Below are 7776 nucleotides of genomic sequence, written 5' to 3'. Positions count from 1 at the left end.
ATTCTCAAACCTTTTTTTGTTGTTCTTGCTGTTGTTTATTTGTTTGTGGTTTTTTTTGGGGGGGGGGATTGAACTCAGGACCTTGCGCTGTTTGTGTTTTTTGAAACAGGCTCTAGATATGTAGCCCAGGCTGACCTCAAACTTGTGGCGATCCTCCTGCCTCAGCCTCAAAAGTACTGGGATCACAGGCGTGCAGCACCGCTCTTGGCCAGCTGAAGTTCTATAGAGCAGTATTTCACTTTCTGGGTGTAGATAATTGCTTTCTCACGGTATCATTTAACTTGTTCTTCTAGCCCCCCTTTTTTTCTACAAATGCACCCACACACACATTATGCATACAATACATACTCTACACACATATAAGGTATATGTGCATGTCCAGACTTACATGTCTACACACATACATACATGTATACATGCGTTAAGGTACCATAATAAAGAAACCACAAAACGTCTAGCTCAAACAAGACGGAAATGTAATTCTTTTGCTTGGAAACCTCTCAGTGTAGGGGAAATAAGTGGCTCACCTGCGGGAATAAGCCAAAGCTATGCATTGGCCAAGTGTTTGGTGCTGTGACACCACTTCCTGCCTAGATTTTGATAGGGAGCCTTCTCCCTATAAAGTTGGCCAAAGGGAGTGGAAGCTGAGGCTGTCCATGCCACCCTCATCCCGGTGGCCACCCTTGGCCCTCACTCTGCACCCGGCCTTCCCTCCACGCTACGCAGGGCAGGGTGGGTGTGGGGGGAAGAGAGGCTCAGCGCTCTACAGCCCCTCAGCCTGGGAAGCCCAGGCCTCCCTCAGAGCCGCGGTGCAGTGTTTTGTTTGTTTGAGCACCCGCTGTCCGAGTTTCTGCACTGTGAACGCTGGTCCCTTCCCAGTCCCATGGCCGGAGAGAGCAGGAGCCTACGGGGCCTGGGCCCGTGCCTGTCAAGAGTTTCCAGACTGGCGTCTCCAGCAACTGGGTTGGGCTGCAGTTGGCAGAAGGAGAACCCCAAGAAGCCTCCGCCAGGCCAGGCGTCAGGGCCGTGGGTCTAAGTTAGTCCTCTCACCCCTCTTAGCCATCTAACATCGTCCATGCAGTGACAGGCTTCAGCTGTACTTATCAGGAGGAAGGAAGGGGCAGATGTGTGGGTTGTCCCTTCCTGGAAGCTGAACTATCCCCAACAACGTGCCGCTTATTTGTTTATTTTCAGGCAAAGTCTTGCCCGGGCTGACCTTGAACTCCTAGGCTGCCGTGATCATCCTGCCTCAGCCTCCTGAGTACCTGGAGTTCCAGTTACATGCACCATGCCTGTCTAACACGCTCTTAATATTGTAGCTTTGTATTTTGACATTTGATAACAAACGCCCCTTACTCTGTTCCATTTTTTGGGAAAAAAAAGATCTTGATTTATACTCATACACTTGTCTTCCAGATGAACTTTACACTTAGTATTTCAAATGGCCTTTAACAATCCCACCACTTGGGAGGCCGAGGCAGGAGGATTGCAAGTTTGAAACCAGCTGGAACTATTCAGTGAGACCCGATCTCAAACCTCCCCAAATAAAACAAATATAAAAATTTTTTAAATCCCACTGTGGGGAAAAAAATCCCATTGGGATTTTGGTTAGGATTATATTAAATTGATAGATTAATTGAAAGGAAGAATCCATCACATTAGAAGAGATTCCTTTCATCTAAAACCAATGTCTTGTATTTATTCATACTGTATTTTTTATGCCTATATGGAAGATTCATAGTTTCCTTGAAACCTTTCATTAGATTCATTCTTACAAAGTCAAAAGATTTGTAAAAATTGTAAGTGGGACATCACTAACCAGCATTTTCCTACTAGTAATTGTCAGTGTCTATAAGAGTCACCTGTTGGTTTCCATGACTTGTCTTAACCACATTGCTCAATGTTTTCACCCTTTTTTTTTTTTCCCTCTTCACTGTGTAGCCCAGGCTGGTCTCAAACTCATGGCAATCCTCCTGCCTCAGCCTCTGGAGTGCTGGGATGACAGGCGTGGTCACCTGCCCTTTTAATTTCAATTGGTCGAAGCGGCACAGACTAATGAGGACTCCGTGAAAGTGGGCGGCCCCATCCCGTGACTCATCTGTCCCTCCCCGGACGCAGAGCTGGCCCGATCCGCCTTCGTGGGCTCCGCACAGGCCCAGCCCACGGTCAGCAGTGCGTGGGGAGCGGGTGGTCGCCATCCCTCACACCCCAGGCCGTGTAGAAATCAGCAGACCTGAGGGCTCCTGGTCCCTTGGTGACTCCGCCACGCCTGTCTCAGCCTCTGCACAGCTTCCGGAAGTGGCTGAAAGAACCAATGAGAATCCAGACCTGGTGTTGTGCACCTGTAACCCTAGCTATTGCAGAGGCTGAGTCAGGAGGATCACAAGCTCGAGACCGGCATGGGGAATTTAGTGTGATCTTGTCTTCAAATAAAAAATAAAAAGTGGGCCGCGGATTTAGATCAGTGGTTCCACCGCCTGCCTCTCAAGAGGAAGGACCCGAGTTCGATCCCTGGTAACAAAAAATAAAAATAAAAAATAAAAAGTGCTGGGGATGTAGCTCAATGACCGAACTCTTGCCTAGTATGTGCGAGGCCCTGGGTTTCAGCCATTAAAAGCAAAACAAAACAAAACACCCTGTGACCATCACTATGAGGCATCCCACACCAGGGTGAAGGGCCACAGGGCAGTGCAGAACCCAGAAGGCAGAGCGGCTGTGTGGCCTTAGGCAGCTTGCTTAACTTCTCTGTTCCATAATCAGAGCATCTATGAAGTAGGGGTGATCACAGTACTGACCCCACAGGGGCGCTGTGAGGAGCGAATGAATTATTTATAAACCACAGAGCGGCTGCTGAGTGAGTGCTCCTTCACACAGTAATAGCTTTGTGTGTTGAAGTTCCACCTTGGGACTCCCACCGGCCATGGGCCTGCAGGTAGACTCCTCGGGGAATGGGAAGGACCTAGTGAAATTCCTCAAGTATCCACAAGAGGGCACCCCAGTTTTCCACAGGAGCCCACTTCCCCTCCGCGGACCTGCTGCTGCCCAAGGATGAGCGGCAACTCGTATAGAAACCGGGCGTGGTGGCGCACGCCTGTCACGCTGGGGCTCCGGAGGCCGAGGCAGGAGGATCGCCGCGAGTCCCCGGCCAGCCTGGGCTACATAGCGAGACCCTGTCTCCAAACAGCAATAACAACCTCCCATCGTTCCAGTTGGGGCACGAGAGCCCAGAGTGGAATCTAAGGCTCGTGTCGTCCTCCTAAGGATGGGGTCCAGAAGGAAAGGATGGGCCCACCGCCAGCCCCTGAAGCAGTCTCGCGCACGGGCCCTGGGGACCCCAGTGCACCCCATCCCGGCGCCCTGTGCGCGGGTCCTCTGGGCGGCTCAAGCAGAGGAAAGGCGCGAGCACAGGAAAAGAGGAGAGATGGTGTCGGCAGATATCCGTTTCTCCTTCCTCTTTCTCCTTTTTTCTCTTTCCTTTTCTTCCTTCCTTCCTTTTCTTTCTTTCTTTTTTTTTTCGGTACCAGAGATTGAACTCAGGACCTTGCACTTGCCAGGCAGGCGCAGCGCCACTGAGCTAAATCCCTGATCCCGGGCCTTTTTTTTTATTTTTTTGAGACAGGGTCTCACTATGTAGTTCAGGCTGGCCTCAAACTCACAGTGATCCTCCTGCCTCAGCCTCCGGAGTGCTGGGATGACAGGCATGAGCCACCAAGCCTGGCTGTAAGTGTATTCTTTAATTTTAATTTTGATCATTGATAGTGTACAAAGATAGCCTATTTTTAAGCAGGGTATGGTGGTACACACCTCCCTGCACTCGGGAGGCTGAGCAGGAGGATCACAAGTTCCAGCCCAGCCTGGGTACCTTACTGACTTAGCAAAACCCTGTCTCAAAATAAAAAGTAAAAAATGCTGGGGATGCAGCTCTGTGCAGAGAGGCCCCAGGAATCCCTAGCATCACACACACACACACACACACACACACACACACACACACACAGCCCCCAAAAAACAAACAAAAAGAAGAACCTATAATGGGGGATTTACCTCAGTGGTTTGGCCACCTGCCTCGCAAGCGAAAGACCTGAGTTTAATCCCGGGTACCAAAAAAAGAAAAAAAGAGAGAAAAGAAAAACCTACAAAAAAACTCTGCAAAATGTTCCTCAGCCTGTTTCTTAAGCGTCTTTCTTTCTGTTCATTTGTTCATTTCCTCTCGAAATTCCAGGGAGAGGCATCTCTGATTGGATGACTACTAAGTGCCTGTTCTCAGAAGTGGGGTTCACACCCCAGAAGTGACAGCCCCTGTGGCACAGGGTCCCCAGTTTCCCAGTTGCCCAAGCAATCTGCTTTCCTAGGGCAAAGTCATTGCCTGAATTATAATTTAATCTAAACCTATAACACCAATAGAAGCCTTCCAAAAGTTTGTTTTTTGTGACCCTGGGGACTGAATCCAGGGCCTTCACACTGATCTACATCTCCAGATTGTGTTTTAAATTTTTTATTTCAAGACAGGTTCTCACTACATTGTTAAATCGCCCAGGCTGGGCTTGAACCTGGGATCCTCCTGTCTGGTCCTACAAAAACGCTCGGATTGCAGACGTGCACCATCATGCCCGGTTTAGAACTTTTTTAAAAAATAAAGAAATGAGGCTGGGCATAGTGATGCATGCCTGTGATCCCAGCACTCGGGAGGCTGGGGCAGGAGGATCCCCATGGATACAAGGCCAGCCGGGGCTACACAGTGAGGCTCTATCTCTAAAGAAATAAACAAATAAATGTCAAAACTCCCTCCCTGAGCCAGGTGGGGGCAGTGGCTCAAAGGAGGCCCCCAAGGGACGTCTGGCCTGGAAGCCAGGGCAGAGCCAGGGCTGGGGCATCGCTGGGTGAGGACCACTTTCTGCCCCGCCGCAGACCTGCTTGTTGGAAGGGACCACTTCCAGGTTCCCTGCTGTCCCAAGGCCACCCAGAGCCCAGGCGGACGTTGGGCCAGAGGTCTGGGTGGGCCTGGACTGCCTGGTCAACCCGGTGTCCCCTCCTGTCCTGCCCATGTCCCTTGCTCGAGCTCCCGAGGGGACCTGGCCCCACCCAAGATCCCAGGACCCTGGGACAGTGCGGGGAGGATGTGGACCCGAGGCCACCCTGGTCCCCGTGGGGCGACACAGGCGACCGAGCCGGGCTCCTGGTCCTCGGCTCCATCCTTGGCTCCACCCTGTGGCCCCAAAGTCCCAGCCACCTCCATCCTCCAGCCGCCCGTGGGCCCCAGAGCAAAAGCAGAGGTGGGGCCTCGGCCCCCTGTGCCGGGACGCTCCGCCCTCGGGGCTCATTAGTCCCCAAGGGCCACAGCCAGCTTGACCTGGAGGGGACCCGCCCCTGACAGTCACAGGAGGGTGGCTGGGGACCCAGGCAGGTGCCCTATCTTAGGGCACCATTCCCTCCATGCCCCCCAACCCCCCCCAAGCACACCCTCCTATTGTCTCAAATCTATTGGGAAACTGAGGCACCGGCTGGTGTCTGCATGGCCACAGCAGGTGAGGCTCAAAGAGGGAAAGGGAGTAAGCAGCAGAGTCAGGGGCAGAACTCAGGTCTCCCTGCACGTTGTCCAGGGGCTCTTCCCTGTCTACACCGAGGGCATCCCTGGCATTAAACAGATGGCTGTGGCCATCAGCCCTGGCTTGGAAGAAGAGGCTGTCACTGCTGTCCCGCCCCTGTTGGGCTTTGCTAAAAGGAGAACCTGCCAGGCATGGTGGCACACACCTACACGTCCAGCACTTGGGAGGCTGAGGCAGGAGGATCATTGCTGTGAGTTCCAGACCAGCCTGGATTACGCAGTGAGACCCTGTCTCAAAAAACAAAACAAAAAAGGAGCAGAAGGGAGGAGGCTACTGTGACCTGCCCTTCCCTCCTGCCAGCTTCTTGGTCCCTTTCCAGGGTCCTGGGTGACATCGCATGAGCTAACCTGGAAGCAGCCCTATAGGTACTTTTCTCCTTGTCCTCATTCCCATCCCCTGCACCCACGCACACATACATACACGCTTCATCTTCCAAGACACAGGGAGTGTTATTCTGGCCACTTGTAACACTTGGAGGGCCCTGGGCAGGAGTATAAACACAAGCCCATCACTGGACTATGTGGTAAATGGATTTTTTTTTTTTGAGATAGGGCCTCCCTGTGTAGCCCAGGTTGGCTTCAAACTTGTGGTGATCCTCCTGCCTCAGCCTCCTGAGTGCTGGAATCACAGGTGTGCATCATCATGCCCAGCCAGTAAACGTTCAAAAGTTATAAAACAAACAGCTTAAAATGTGTTGCAAGGGTGGGGATTTAGCTGTGGTCCTGAACCTGCCTCACAAGCGCAAGGGCCTGTGTTTGATTCCTGGTACCAGGGGAAAAAAAATGTATCCTCCAGCACTGACAAATAATTCATTGCGGATTTCCTGTTTATGTGCGGTGCGGAGGATCAAACCCAGGACCTTGGCCTTGCTAAGGAGCATTTGACCACTGAGCTACATCCCAGCCCAGCTCCGGTGCTGGACTCAGTCTCCCCAGCACTTCTTGCCAGTGCAGCCCTGGTACCTAGGCCACTGCTGACCCCACTTCCCTGATTCTGTGGTCGCCATGAAGCGACTGCACTCATTCCTGGGCTCAGGCCACCCTCAGAAAGTGCACCTCAAGACAGCTGCAAGGGGCTAGAGGCCCATCGGCCAGGAATTCAGGGGTCTCTTTGGAAGCCCAAAGTTAGGGAGACACTAAATTCAGAGGTCCCCAGCGGGGCGCATGCTGGGCTCTGAGGCTGCAGAGGCAGGAGAGGGAAAAGCCCTCCTCCGACGGCCCCAGAGAGTAGGGGTCCTAAGCCAGCCATCCTGGGGGGCTTGTCACCGGCCGCCCTCCCGCAGGGTCTGGGAGCGGTTGGATACCCCCTAGAACAAGGGCGTCCCAGCTCAGGAGCGCTGCATCTCGAAGGGGGCCGCGGTAGGTGGCTGGAAATTGGCTGAAAAGATGACTGTGCTGCCATCTGTCACTCCAGAGCTGGGCCGCACCACACCCACATGCTCTGGGCCCAATGGGGGTGCAGCCACCTGCCAGGTGGCCTGCACGTGCGACGCAACGGGCCCTTTCTACGGCCCGCGCGCCCCCTTGAGGATGCTCGGAGAATCGCAGCTTCGTGTGGGGAACAGTGGACCGCCTCAGGCCAGCAGCCCGACCTCCCCCTTCCCTGCCCTGGCTCTTCCAGTCTCCTCTCCCTCCACATCCTCCCCATATCCCCTCCCACCTTCCCTCGTGGGGTCAGATCCTGTTTTTTGGTTTACTGAGACAGGGTTGCGCCATGTACTTCAGGTTGGTTTTGAACTCAATATGTAGCCCAGGCTGGCCTCAAACATGCAGAGATCCTCCTGCCTCTGCCTCCCAATTGCTGGGATGATAGACATGTGCCACCACGCCCAGCTACAGCCTTCATTTTGAGGGATCCCTCACCCAGGAACTCACACGGCCCAGCCTGCCCAGGGGGCACAGCGCCCACGGCTTGGACTGGCCCGTGTGGAAGCACTCCCTCTGTCGGTATTTGGATGCGTCTTTCAGCAACCCAGCGACTTTGTCTGCACTCAGTAACAACCTACGTTAGGAAGACACCCTGGAACTCCCAAATCCAAGGCCAAGTTCTCCCAGCCCCTGTGGCCACCCTGCCCAGCACTGTCCCAGGCACCTCAGGCTTGCTGGGGATCTCGATAGCTCTCTGAATGCTCTCTGGTGCGCTTGGCTTTCAGGCGACCTGGTTCAGCATC

The sequence above is a fragment of the Heterocephalus glaber genome, unplaced genomic scaffold (genome assembly GCF_053883595.1).
Source record: "Heterocephalus glaber isolate CG9 unplaced genomic scaffold, H.glaber_assembly_v1.0 deba00001773, whole genome shotgun sequence".
In the NCBI taxonomy this organism is placed as follows: Eukaryota; Metazoa; Chordata; class Mammalia; order Rodentia; family Bathyergidae; genus Heterocephalus; species Heterocephalus glaber.
Note: the sequence above shows the minus strand (reverse complement) of the source record.